The 14,661-nt window shown below is 38.6% G+C and overlaps 1 long non-coding RNA gene across 1 annotated transcript in view; it reads left to right on the top strand.

Moving 5' to 3' along the window:
* The first annotated feature begins 605 nt into the window (after window positions 1-605).
* The window catches only part of LOC131202122 (uncharacterized), an 82,582-nt gene continuing 68,526 nt past the window's right edge, over window positions 606-14,661 (top strand). The window contains exon 1 of the long non-coding RNA XR_009156066.1: window positions 606-641. This is a non-coding gene — a long non-coding RNA (uncharacterized LOC131202122). The remainder of the gene's footprint in view (window positions 642-14,661) is intronic.

Here is a 14,661-nt window from a genome sequence, read left to right as displayed (position 1 = left end):
TCAGCCCTGCACAATTAAATAAATATGTTTTAAGCCCGCGGCGGAAGGTCCGGAGGTCCGAAAGCGCACGAAGACCGGGGGGTAGTTCATTCCAGAGGGTGGGGGCCCCACAGAGAAGGCCCTTCCTGGGCGTGCCAGACGACATTGCCGCTGACGGCACCCTGAGGAGACCCTCTGTGAGAGCGCACGGGTCGGTGAGAGATATTCGATAGCAGTAGGCGGTCCCGTAAGTAACCCGGCCCGATGCCATGGAGCGCTTTAAAGGTGGTCACCAACACCTTGAAGCGCACCCGGAAAGCCACAGGTAGCCAGTGCAGCCTGCGCAGGATGGGTGTTATACGGGAGCCACGGGGGGCTCCATCTATCACCCGCGCAGCCGCATTCTGGACTAACTGCAGCCTCCGGATGCCCTTCAAGGGGAGCCCCATGTAGAGAGCATTGCAGTAATCCAGGCGAGACGTCACGAGTGCGTGAGTGACCGTGCATAGGGTAGCGATAGAAGGGTAGCGATCTCTGGCTGGCCACGCCCCCGAAGTAGTCTATGGCCCACAGCCATATGTGAAGGCAGGCAAGTAGAAGGCCACGTGGAAGGCAGGAAACTGAGGAAAGCATGGCAGGGCTGCAGGGAAAAGATCTAGAAGGTAAGCCAATGCTGGCAGTGCGATGGGTGGGGGATGCATTGTGACTGCATCTCTATTTTATTGACAATTCCTCTCTGAAGATCTGAAGCTGGAGATAACAGCAGAAGCTGGTTCTCTTGTTCCTGTGGGAGTCCCCTCTGCCACAAATGTATCTGAGAGAAACAGTTTACTGACTGTGTAGCCTCTGGTCTTATTCAGCAAAAATATTTTTGCTTTCATAAAACAGGAAAAGGCAGATTCAAAAAGTGCTTGGAATGCTCTCAGGTAAGTTAGCCAGAAATCTAACACTTTGCCCTCTCTGTGATTTATGTAGAGGATGAACTATGATTGTTAAAGTTCTATGTTTATTTTGCATTCCCTTGGCAATCTTGATGGTATGATAAATGAGACAAAACAGATGAATTACATTATTTTGTGCTGCTTTTTTAAAGTAATAAACAATATAGGACTGAATAGATGAACTCAGATAATTGGTGCTGCCATTTCTTGGATGCTGGTGGATGGTGTAGATCAGGGATGTCAAGCTAGCAGCCCGCAGGCTGGATGTGTCACGCACTGGCCATTCCCACCCCTGTTTTAGTGAAGGTAAAAAAAGGCATGCTAGGTCACGTGACGACAACGTGACAATGTCAGTTTGACATCCCTGGTGTAGATCAATGTTTCTCAAGCTCAGGGACTTTAAAATATGTGGACGTCAACTCCTAGGATTTCATAGCTAGCAGTGAAAGCTGCTGAGATTGAAAAACAGTGGTGTTTATTAATAATATAGATTATTGTTGTCTGGGTTGTTTTGGAAAGCAGGATTTCTATCACAGGGATATTCCTGGATTAAATTCCGATCCCTTTAGCAACAATTCATTCCCTGAACTTTCATTTTTGTAGACTGTCATTTGGTCCCTTTAGAGATGTAATCACATCCTCCTGTAAAGTGGGGACAGGAACTGTTTGTTGAGGTTATGACAGTTGAACTTTGTGGACAATTCGTACACTACTCGCCTCAGTCATACAACTAAAGTGAAGCAGGAAAACTAATTTGTCCTTAGAAAAATCAAAAGTATTGTAGCCCACAACAATAGACTCTGGAGTGTTGTTACGATTTACAGTTTTTCTAATAAATTCATATTTCAGGGTTGTCTCACCGATGATGCATACCTCTCTTACTATTATGCTTTCCCAGATACATTAAAAGTGAGATTACTACATATTATTTCTATGTTAGTGAAGGATAATGAAAAGTGGCCATTTCTCCCTCCTTAATCATCCTAATTTCTGGTATGTTTTGCTTATGATAGCTGGAGTGACCCAGAACTATTGTTTATCTCCTTGTCCTATTCCAGGCAACTGGGCAGGAAAAAAAAAAAAGGTTGGAACGAAAATAAAATTTTGTGTTAACAGAATTCTTCAATATCTTGTCAGTTAAAATCCTCTCTCACGTTCCACTCCTATTCTGAAAAGAAGAAACCCTTAATGACACAGACCTCTAGTTTAAGCCTGGTATAGATTGATTTTCCACAGTTATTTAGCACAATTCCATGGACTGTAAAACGGTAAGAATTGGGAGTGAGAATAGTTGATCACATCTGTGGAAGTCATGGGTAGAGCTGCTGGTTCAGAATCCAGTCATGTAGGATCCCTCAGCCTACAGCCTGTCTTAAAAATTTCACAGCCTAAAATCTAGGTTTGAAATCCAGGATGGTTATTCCTACATCTGCTGTGCCATCTCCCATTCTTTGGGGGGGTGGGTTTTACTGAATTACTCCTAATCAATATTGTAAATGTTTGTCCATTTTAAGACTTGGCTTAAAAATTTAACCAGCATATTTTTTTCCCCTCCAAGAAATATGGGATGGTCATTGTCATATAGAGACTAAGATTTCCCTGCTGGAGGCCTTTTGCATCTTCTTCCCTTTCCAGTCTATTAAACTAATGTGAGTCTGCATGTTGAAATGTCTGAATATTGTATGAGTTTGAATATAAGGAGTGTACTTATTGTTTGTCTCAGCATGATGCTGGCACTGTGCCTGCCATATAGCTACCTCTCTCGTATATATTAGAAATAATCTGTTGCTGAAATCTGTTGAGCAGGGTGTGTCTCACCTAGTAGTAAGATAAAAAAAAACACAACTGTTCTTCTTTAGGTAAAGATTAAAAAAAGGAAAGAGGCAGGATAATTTTGCACAACAAGATGCACCTAAATGCAAATATTATTTACCCATTATTTATGGAAAATACTATGAAGCTGTTGCCTACAACAATGGGGCAGGGAAATAGCCTTTCCTCTAAATGATCTATTACAATTCATGGAACTGAGGATGAAAAAAGAGGGAGAGAAAGAGAGAGAGAGAGAGAGAAAAGGGAGGCTCCAAACTATTATTTAACTGGCTCTTTCAACTTGTGCTACATCAATGCCCTTCTTAAAGGCTCCCTGAGGGATATTGGAAGCATGTGCCAGAAATAAGCAGTTGACCCTGAGAAGGGAATTCTTCCCTCTGAACTTGCTTGGGTTATGGGTTTATGACTGTAACGAGTTGTGGAAATCAATCTTTTGTGATCTCTGCCCTTTGTACTTTTACTCAAAGGGCTTTCTTCCAATCTATAAATAATCCATCGGTGGTTCTGTCTGAAGATAAAAAGAGATGGCATGCAATGTGAAAGAGGGGTGAAAGGCTGGTTTTGCATTGTGTCCTCCAGTTATTTATATAGGAGCAAATGTGCAAATTTAGAAGGTTGGATTCATCTTATTGACTGGTTTGTCACTGACCCTTTCTGGAAGCCTCCTAAAACTGATAGTGCTTTCAAAACAGTTTTTAGGAGGATTAGAAATCGTAAGGTATATTGATTGCATAAATCTAGTAGAAGAGGCATATCCTGGAGCACAATGAACTGGTTAGTGCAGCTTCATGAAAAAATAAATAGTATCTTTCTATCTCTCTCTGCATATATCTATAACTCTCTCCCTCTTTCCTCTATCTATCTATCTATCTATCTATCTATCTATCTATCTATCTATCTATCTATCTATCTATCTATCTATCTATCTATCTATCTATCATCTCTATATCTATTGCTTATAAGAAGCAAAAAAAGTATTTTCAGTACAGTTCAAAATATATTGGGTTTGCAAATAGTCACACTCCTGTTCAACTGGGGTGAGCTTTCAAATTAAGTTGCTTTGAAATTTTCAAAGTTTCAATGAAAATTTTTGAGGAAAATTGTATCATATCCATGCCACAAAAAGATGAATTGCATATTTACACAGGCCTAATATTAGGACTATATTGTGTATAGTCCTTGTTGAATATGAACTGAAACTTCCGTGTAATGCAAGGTATGAGTTCACATATTATGCTAAGCCATGTTGTTAAGTCACAATTCATTGAGCAGACCTTAATGATTGCAGTGCCACATTGGCTATATTTATATTGTACTAATCTGAAAACAAACCAGGTTAGGGATTAATGTGATAAAGGCAACCCCTGTGTGGATAACTCCCACCGGATGTCATGTCCTCAAAAAATCAAGACTTCAGTTTGAATTATATTAGCTAAGCAAGGTGGGAATAGAGATTTCAATTCTAAACCAAATTCGGTTAAATTCTACCTAATCTGGTTTGGTGCTATCAAATCCTCACAAACATTTTAGCGTAAATAAAACATTTGAGGGAAATAGCTATTTAACTATTTTATACTATTATTATTTATCTGTAACTCGACTAAATTAAAACTTAAGGAGGTGATTAAAGAATGACTATATTAGATAAACCTATTGTGATTTTTAACTGTGTGCTGCTTTTAATACATTAATAACTGACATTTTTTCGTTTTTACAGTGGAATAGATCTCCCATAACCCCTTTCTTTTTTTTCCTTTTCTTTGTCTTGCTGTTCACACACTCTCTTTTCTGTTAATTGCTTTGTCTGCAATAGAGTTTAATTATCATAATATCCTAGACAAATGACTGTCTAACTTTCACTTGAAAACCTCCAGGGATGGAGCATCTGTGACTCCAGGAGGCAGATTATTCCTTAAAAGGTTCTCATGATCAGGAAATTCTTCCTTATTTTGAGTTTAGATCTCCTACTCTGAGGCTCCTACCCATAGGTTCGTTTCCTATATTTGGACATTATGGATAAACATACCTACTTCCTTTTACCATTCATAGGATTTTGCCTCCTAGCCCCTCATTTGTTGCTCTTCTACGTACAGCTATCTCTCTTTCTTTTACCTATAGAAAAACAACATGATTCAGTGGGTTGGGCTTGGAGGGAGTAATACAATGACATTCCATAATACTTTTTACTTTTTTTTATGTGCTATTATGTAAGAAAAAAAGAAAAAGGCAGGCAGAAACATCAACAAAACATTAAAAAAGGATAAAAAGAAAATAAAACAAAATTGCTTCCAAATAAATTCTGCACAATAATAATTAAAAAATTGCAATTACTATGAAAAAGCAAGTCAGATCTTAAACAAGAATTAAATATTTCCTATGTCGAGGCATACTAAACATTCTTCCAATTTCATCAATAAAGAGTTAATTTCAAACAGTAAATTAATTTCTTCTTTTAATTCAGATTCGTATTTTGTTTTCAACCATGCAAAATTATTGCCTGAGCTATATTCAAGCTCAGAAAGTCTAGAATAGTTCACAAATAGTTCACAAAAAAATAAATTCCATATTTTCAGCATATAATAGAAGCCTAACATTAATATCTTTTAGTTTTATTTCTTTTCCACAAATTAACTATATGATGTGAATATTAGACAAAATAGAACCATTGGGGAAGTCAAAATCACAGGGGTCACAGTCCTTTCAAATATATGACAATTCCAACATAGTACATTTCTTTATTGTACTGAAGCATTTATACAGTGTCTGAACTCATGATGTTGTGATCCGCCTATGGCCTGCGGAGCTGCCCGCAGATTCGGACAGTGAGGAAGTTGGGGAGGACCATGGGCCAGTCCTGGCATCTGGGGAAGGCTCGGATGAGGGCTCTGTATCGGAGGCAGAGAAAGGGCCATCTGGGAAGTACGTTCTGCCTCTGGAGCCTCCAGAGTCGGACCTCAGCAAGGCAGAGGAACAGGAGGATCCTGTTCCCAGTGCGTGCATGTGCAGAGCTGCCAGAAGGCAAGAACAGTTAAAACAAAAGGGACAACTCAAGAGTAGGTTTGAGATGATTGGCCCCTCCCAATCTTAAAAGAGGAGCAAAGGCATGTGGGCCCTTTGCAGGAAAGCAACATTGTTAATTCTGTTCAGTTTAAAGTCTGAAGCTCTGTTTGATTCTGGACTCTGTGTGGATTTGCCAATTAGGCCTTTGGCAGCGTGTCAAGGGAGATAAAGGTGGGTGATTATCAGCCTTATCCCAAAGGACTCTTTACAACTATTTGGAACTCATCTGTAAATGAACAGAATTCACAGCTGTTGCAATAAAATTGGTATTTGGGACTACTCGTGTGTTTTACTGACTCAGGAAACCTAGGTCAGAACAAGTATGATAAGTAACAAAAACAAAAGAAAAACATAATACAATACAACAGATTTCATTAAAGCATAGTGAAACAATGGGTCTTTGTCAATCCAACTCAGCTCTGAGAAAGTTGACGCTCATCCTTTCTTAAAAATTCCCTGATTCATGAAAAAGAATCTCTTGAGTCTTCTGTTAAGATCATAAGAAACATATATAACCAGGGGTAAAATGCAGCCGGTTCTATCCAGCTCAGGCAAACCAGTAGCAGCGGCTGCGGGAGGCTCTGCCCATCCATGCAGACACCATGACATCGCTTTTTTGCTATATTTTAAGCCTCTGCACATGTGTGGAAGGCTTTGCGCATGTGCAGAAGGCTTTGTGCATGTACGGAAGATTATGCGTGCGAGCAAAGCGCATGCACGGGTTGCGCACACATTTGTGAACTGGTAGGGAAGGTAAGTCAATTTCACCCTTGTATATAACATTCATTAAAATATAAGATCATTGATTTTCCATAGAATATTCTAATTCTATATTCTACATTCTTGCAAATGCTAATAATATCTTGAGCATCCTATAGAAATAAATGGCAGGCTGGTGATCTTCCAAAGCACTTCCCAACAGAATAAATAATTTGGGAGTTTTAAAAGCTGCTCATACATCATGTCAAAATTGAGAAATCAAAAGACTTTTTTAAAAAAATCGAATATATTGCCATTTTGCAGTTTTAGGCTATCCAAATTCTTTCTGCAGTATAAACCATTTTGAAAAAATCATTAGTAATCTAGTGTGTTAATACATTTTTTTCTGCTGAAATACTTAAGCACGTATCTGCACACACATACAAACACACGTCTGCTATTTTTAAATTGGGTTTATCCAAGATGAGAGCTTGACAGTCTTCATTATAGGCGGCATTCATACCACCAAGGAACTACTGAAAATGAAAACATTTACTGTCAGTCATATCTGTGACAAAGTCATTTTGCATTCCTAGGTAGTATGCATTTGAAAGGGCTGCTGAAAAAATGATCAAAAAATATCTCAGGGAAAACTGAAATAGAAAAACGCAACAAATTCAGCTCAGCCTTTAGTATATTTGAAACATTTCTCAGTAATACCATCTTAGTTTAATTTATTTTTCAGGGATTCTCCCTTCCCCTCCTTTGAGCACGGTGAATATTTAGAAGGCCAATAGATTTTAACTCAAATGTATTATGGCAATAGGACCTTGGAGAGTAATCATGCCCTACACTTTTAATAAAATCACATCACCGTCTGCTAGAACAATGCTAACTACCAAGAGAGAACCCTTAACAAATCTATACTTGTTCATCTGGGATTGTGGTTAACGTTTAATGAGACTGGATAGAGAAACAGAGTTTAGTGTTTCTGAAAAAAATATTTTGAAAGCCTCGTTATATAAATAGAGAAAGGAAGATCCAAAAAAAGAAGATCCTGGAAGTTAACTCCCATATTGCATCAAAGTTAAGGGGGAAAATGTAATATCTTTTGACAGCATTAATATATTGTTGGGCATTTCAAGGTTATTAAAACAAATTCCATTCGCATCACTAAAGCTATTCCAAAATACTCATGTCAGCAAGTACCTTCTTCTGTGTTTTATAACCCCAGTTATCTTTTTTCTAATTATTCCTGCACATCCATACTTGAATTTGGTAGAGGAAAAATGCTGAATTTGTTGCTCTGAATAAAGTGAAAGCAGAATGAGATGAAATGCAATAAGGACAGAGTGATTTATCATCAGTATAGAGCAATCAGATTATGGCATAATAAAAGCGTAAGAGTAACATTATATGTGCTGAAGGTGGAGAGACTGGAATGAGGAAGAGAAGAAAGTCATTTTTTTTTTTTGCAGGTTTGATTCTTTCTCCCATTCCCATTAAATGTTCACCAACGAATTCAAATAGCTTGACTTCCTTGAAGACAGTCAATTGATTAAGGGTTAATCAGCTTTGAAGTTCTTTAATATTTGTTTAGAAATGCAAAAAAATGTAATATTTTAAACTTTCCTTGAATGCGATTAAGTAGATAATCTTAAATTGAATGTTTTGCTTTAAAATAAAAATGGAAATTAAATTATCAACAGGAACGTTTTAAAAATAAGACTGGAAACGAACAGTATATCCTACTGAAGGAATCTCAGAAAGTTGGGGAATAATTCTGTTTGTGATTCAATTCTGAATAGCAGGGGTTTCCAACCTTGGTCACTTTAAGACTTGTGGACTTCAATTCCCAGTGCCTCAGCCAGAAAAACTGGCTGAGGAATTCTGGGAGTTGAAGTCCACAACTCTTAAAGTGGCCAAGGTTGGAGACCCCTGCTGTATAAGGAACTCATGGCCTATAGGCTACTTGTGATCTCCAAGCCCATCAAAATTTTAGGCTGGAAATATAGTTACAAAATGCAAATAATAGTGTCATGGTTTTTTATTATATTTAAAAGGCCCCATGTGACCAGAATCATTCTTATTGGTTAGCCAGAAGTTTTTCTATGGGGTTCAAACCTTCTACACAGATTGAACTCACAGATTTTTCTGCTTTTTCCATTATATATTTTCTATTCATTTCTATGCAGGAGTGTTACATATCCAATAGACTGAATGCACCTATAGAAAAGGGCAGAAAATCCCAGCATATCATTACATCAGAGACTCTTGGGACCCTGATAAAAAGAAAAATTAAACCCACCCGCTTCTCAAAAAGGCTGTTCTACTGTTGCTATAGATCAGGGGCTTTCAACCTTGGCAACTTGTGGACTTGTGGACTTGGGAGTTGAAATCCACAAGTCTTAAAGTTGCCAAGGTTGGAGACCCTATAGATAAACAGCATGAACCAGGCATAGACTGAGTTGTTTGTTTTTACATTTATTAGTTGTGGATACATTTTTATATGACTTATATACCAGAGCTGTGATTCTTGAGTCTTAATGCCAACACAATTTGCAATATAGATGTTACAGAACTCATTCTGTCATGTCCTTAAAGACAGTGAGAGGGTTTTCTTTATACAAGTTTCAAATTATGCTTGGAATTTAGATACCCAGATGTAGATCAGCGCTTAGCCCATCTTAGCAAGACTTTCTGAAAAGTTCATAGGACAAGAAAGTTCTGAAGCACATTTAGTGCTCCATATTTTTTTTTTATTCTCTTGCTAAATATTTGTACTGGGGGCAAAGATAATATATTAGGAAAATCAATGAATAAAATATGCATGTCAGCATTTCTGTGCTGCATGCTGTTTCTCCTAATGCATGCATATTATTTTGCAAGCAATTTCCTTTCGTACAAAACTGCTGCAGATCCTTTTCTTCAGTGTGCACATTTTAGATACAATTTTATCAAACACAAAACTCAGTAAAGTATGGAAATGTCCCCTCATCTTCATTTCACCCTAGAACATGTCAAAATAAACTAATTCATATTAAAGTTGCTAATCATTTCATGGAATTAAAAATTGCTAAACAGAATGAATAAGAAGTCTTTATTCAAAAAGTTTTTATTAGTCAAAAAAAAGGTTTATACAAATACATATCAGGTATGGTAAATTTTCATTTTTCTTATCTAAAATAAGAATTTTACTCAAATTTTTTAACACATACAACAGCCATATGGCAAGCAGGTAACACGAAGTAGCTAAGTTTACAAATTTTAAATACGTAATAAAGAAGGGTCAAGAATAAACAGAATATCGTACTAAAGAGAATAAGGAAAACCAACACAATCCCAAATATCTTTATCACTTCCTAGTTTTGGATCTCAGAACTCTGGGTTCAGCCTGACCCAACTCCAGGGCCGCAACAGCGGCAGCCGCCTCCGCCCCATGATCTATAACCTCCCCTTCTTCAATTCCTGGGTCATCTGATTCCAGGAGGGCTTTGTGTTCCTCCACATAGGCCGTAGCCTCCGCAATTGTACTGATTTTTTCGTAATGCCCTCCCGGAAAATCATCAATCCCTCTGGCATCAGCCATCTGAAGCCCACTCCCTTCTGGTACAATTTGCTTGACAAAAAATAATATTTCCTTCTTTTTTCACGTACCTGTCTGGGAATCTGCCTCAGAATGGCTATCTCCCTGCCCCTGTAAATCAGTGCCCCACTCCTATGTTTTCTAAGAATTTCATCTCTCGTCTCTCTTCTCACAAATTTGACATGAACCTCTCTGGGAACTGCATGCGTGCGTGCATATTAATTAACTCTATAAACTCGATCCACATCCCAATTCATGAAATCAACACCTCTCCCAAGAAATTCTCCCAACAATTTAGTCACAACATCTCTCAAGTCTTCTTGGTCCACTTCTTCCAAATTTTGAAACCTAAGGAAATAAGACATTTTATCCATCTGTAGTCCAAGCACAGCATTGCCTGTCGTCTCCTCTCTTTTCTGCACTGCCGCATCTCACCCTCAAACCTTCCACTTTCTGCTTGTTTTCTGCTGAAACTTGTTGAGTATCCTTTAAATCCTTTTGGATAGTCACAATTTCTGCTCTTATTTCATCAATTTCTTGTCCATATTAGATAACTTTTCCAAAATTCTCTCCATCTCTCCAGCAGTTGGTCTCTGACCTTTGCCATTAAGGAAAAAAAAATACAAAATCCTCAGGCAGGCACAGTATCCTTGTAATTTCCTCCGGATCCACCAGAGGGCACTCACAGGAGCAACGAGTCCAGAGTACAGTTAGTCAACCAGGAAGCCGAAGGGAAGTGATGTCATCAAAATTCTCATAGTGAAGGCGGAAGCTGGACGCCACCACTGTTCCCCAGAAGGAGGGGGGGTCTCAAACCTTCCCTCCTAAATTTCTCCATCACCTCTTCTCTCCAGAGCTCCACAAAACCGGTAATCTTCTTATTTTAAGTTCTCCTCTCTCCAGAATAACTCTTGCTCCTTCCAACCGCAGGGGAGAAAAAACCCCCCCGCACTCCGGAGCACTCCACTCACGTTTACCGATATTCCCTTCCCTTCTCCTCCTCAATTCTTCTCCGTTCCCTGTTCACCACCAGGCTGCTGCAGTTATAAATCCAATGCCCCGGTGTCACCGGGCACAGCGGCCCAGGCGACGACCAAAATAATGGCCGCGGCCTGTGGCCTCCAAACCCCGCCAAGCCTAGGACGCGCCAGCATCGGTCCCCACAGTCCTGTATGTCGGCTGGGAGACCCCTGGCGAGCCGTCCGTGCGGCAGGTGTCCTTTTCGGAACACCTGGCCCCTGAGGGCCTCGGCGGCGGCCGGATTCGGGCGCTGGAGGCAGGAGAAGCCTTCCAGACGTCCGTTGCCGCTGGACACCGGAAGTCGTCCAGAATGAATAAGAAGTCTTGAATGGGGTCTTGGATGTTCAAAATAAATGATCTGTTGTAGTAGAATATTTGTCCCTCACAGTTACTCAAAGAAAATAGGTTGTGTATATGTGTGTTTAAAAAATACTTGTTCTTTAAATAATAATCCTAGGTGTTAACTTCATTGCTTTATTCTTCCACTCCTATTTTCATTTTGATCACTGCATAAATCTTCTTTCTATTGGCTCTCAGTCAAACACAGAAGACATATTTTTCCTAACCTGAACAACTTGTCCTTCCTAGATACAATGGATGTTATATTAACAGCACTTTCTCACCAAGCTGGGAAAGATTAAAACATATAGATGGACATATTATAAAAAATGGAGAATAAGAGTATTGATTAAAGTCAATGTAACTAATGAAGTTTACCAACCTTCGTTCCTTTATATCTGTATGCCTATATAGATTTGTCTTTCTGCTTTTTTTTTATTCCAGTGTAAAAACCATTTAAATAAAGTGAAAGCTTGTTCTAAAAATACAAGGCATATTAATTTTTAGGCTTCCTTGATTAAGAAAATGCATAGTTAATATAATCTAATTTAAACAGCACAATGTTCTTGTCCAATATTCTGATATTATATCTACTATATTTCATACAGAAGCTCATCTTGGTCATCATGATAATTTATATCAATAATAAGAACAAGAGCATTTAAATCTTAAATAGGTTGAGGGGTGTGATAAAGAGAGAAATCCTAAACATTTTTAGCATTTCCTTATACAAATTGGTATTAACCATGAGAGACATAATCAATTTACTCAATGCTATTCTCTCTCTCTCTCTCTCTCTCTCTCTCTCTCTCTTCCTTCCTTCCTTCCTTCCTTCCTTCCTTCCTTCCTTCCTTCCTTCCTTCTTTCTCTCTCTCTCTCTTTCACCTCCCCACCCCATTTTTCTGTCCTCTTTCTCCTCCTCCTCCCGACACTGTCTGCTTTGGTATCCAGACAGAAAAGCCAGACAGGGCTATTCATCAATGCAGCTGTAATATGTCTGACTTTATTAGCTTTCAAATTTTATCACCAAAATGAATAGGGTGGGGGGAAAGGGTGTGGTAGAATAAAAGCAACTCTATGCAATATCGTACCCATGGATTCTCCTTGTTATGGCAGGTTAAGACCAGAGAAAAGCAATGGTAAAAGATAAACAGCTAGTGGGAAATTGCCCATCATGTATGCGTGTCTGTGTATTTTATGTCAGCTATTATGGATTGTATGTGCTCTAAATTTTTATCTGAGGTACATGCTACATGCCACCTGCAACTTAAAAAAAAAATCTTCACATTTTCAAATACATATTTCTTGTGGTTCATTTGGTATTACTTAATTTTGCATGGAAAAAAGAACACATTATTTTTTTTAACTAGTTTGACCCCCTACAGAGATGTTCAGAAATACATTCAGTATATTCATTGAAGCTGAGTTTAACTCATAGAATCATCTATTACAATGTCCTCCTGTCAAAGACTACTTCAGCTTCAATCGCAACAATACACAAGCACACAATAGATTTAAGCTTAATGTGAACCGCTCCAATCTTGATTGCAGAAAATATGACTTCAGAAACAGAGTTGTTAATGCTTGGAATACACTACCTGACTCTGTGGTCTCTTCCCAAAATCTCAAAAGCTTCAACCAAAAACTATCTACCGTTCTGTTCTGTCCCCCCAACCACAATCAATTAGATATGCAAACTGACTAGATGTGCCAGCAATTTATTCTTGCCAAGTCCTCTAATCTATCAGAGCGATTGCATTCCGAGCTGGAATAATCCCAAAGTTCAGAAAGAAACAAAACAGAGTCCAGGAGCCAAAGTACAGACAACATTTTCAACAGTCAATTGTTTGTTCGTCACAAGAACTATAGGGCAGTTCCTCCTGCTTTTATATCCTGTGGGGTGTGGCTCTCTGATTCAGCATTCTCTAGGCCTGCCCCACCCTTTCTTTTGATGTTGCTGTCTCTCCTGTCTGCTATACCGGGGGTCCAGCCACGACTGATTGTCAGCAGCTGGGTCTTGAGGCATGGCCTGAGAGGGAGGAGATGCAGGAGACAGAGGCCTCATCCTCTCCTCCACCTGGCCTGCCTCTGGGACTTGAAGCAAAGCCAGAGAAGGAAGCTCTGCAGAGGAAAGCCCTGTCGGCTCTTCCCCCTCGTTCTCTGAGTCACTTTCTGCCAGGAGGCCAGGTTCGGGGGTGGTGGTGGGTGAAGATACAACACATTGACCTCACCCCATTCCTAAGAGGTCTGTAAAGGGCGTGCATAAGAGCACAAACGTGCCTACCATTCCTGTCCTATTGTTTTCCTTCATTATATCCAATTAATATAGTTATTACAACTCATACTCATATATATGCTTATATATTGTATAATTATTTCATACTTATGCTTATATATATTGTGTGACAAAAATAAATAAATAAATAAATAAATAAAGCTTATTTCCTCATAAACTAATCTCTTGTTATAAACAAGGGCTCACTTCTTTAACTTCTTTAAAAGTATTTGTTCAGCTAAATATTGATAAAATAATACCACATCAAGATTTCATTTAAATCAGTCTTCACCAACCTGATGCTCTCCAAATCCTCTATGGCTTCCTCTATAAGTTGTAGCTGGGGGCACTTCCAGTGCGTACCACTCAATAGTCTGGGAAACTGTCTGATCTTCTATTTTCATGGTTTTTTTGTTAACATTGTCTTCTGTTTATTGATTTTAAAGCTTCCTAATGAACCAAATTCTTTGTTTTCTCATTATTAATAATATCTACAGTATTCTCAGAAAGGGTCTAGTTTTTTAGAAAAAGTAGATATATTCTCTTGAATTGCCATTTTTCTGTTTCCATGTGTCCAGAAGCCCTAATCAAATCAAAGACAAGTTTTGGTAATTTGCCTTGAGTGATTTTAATACTTTTCTCAAAAGTTCGGTCCAGTTGTGCGAGAAATCACTCAATTCCAATTCCCCATCAAATATCAATTTTCATAAGAGAAACTATTAACCTCTCCATAAGACTTTTATAGAACTGTCCTCATTTGGGCATAAATTCCTAATATCAAACTCTTAGTCCCATGCAAATTAACTTCCACCAACAAATTTACCATGCTCATAAGTCAGTATAAGTTCTGCTTTTAGTAGGGAATTTATATACAAAACAACTCCATTTATTTTTTTACTTTCTGCTGAAATAAATTTTTCATTCAATTT

This window comes from Ahaetulla prasina, chromosome 7, assembly GCF_028640845.1.
Source record: "Ahaetulla prasina isolate Xishuangbanna chromosome 7, ASM2864084v1, whole genome shotgun sequence".
NCBI lineage: Eukaryota > Metazoa > Chordata > Lepidosauria > Squamata > Colubridae > Ahaetulla > Ahaetulla prasina.
This window is presented reverse-complemented; position numbering and strand designations above follow the sequence as displayed.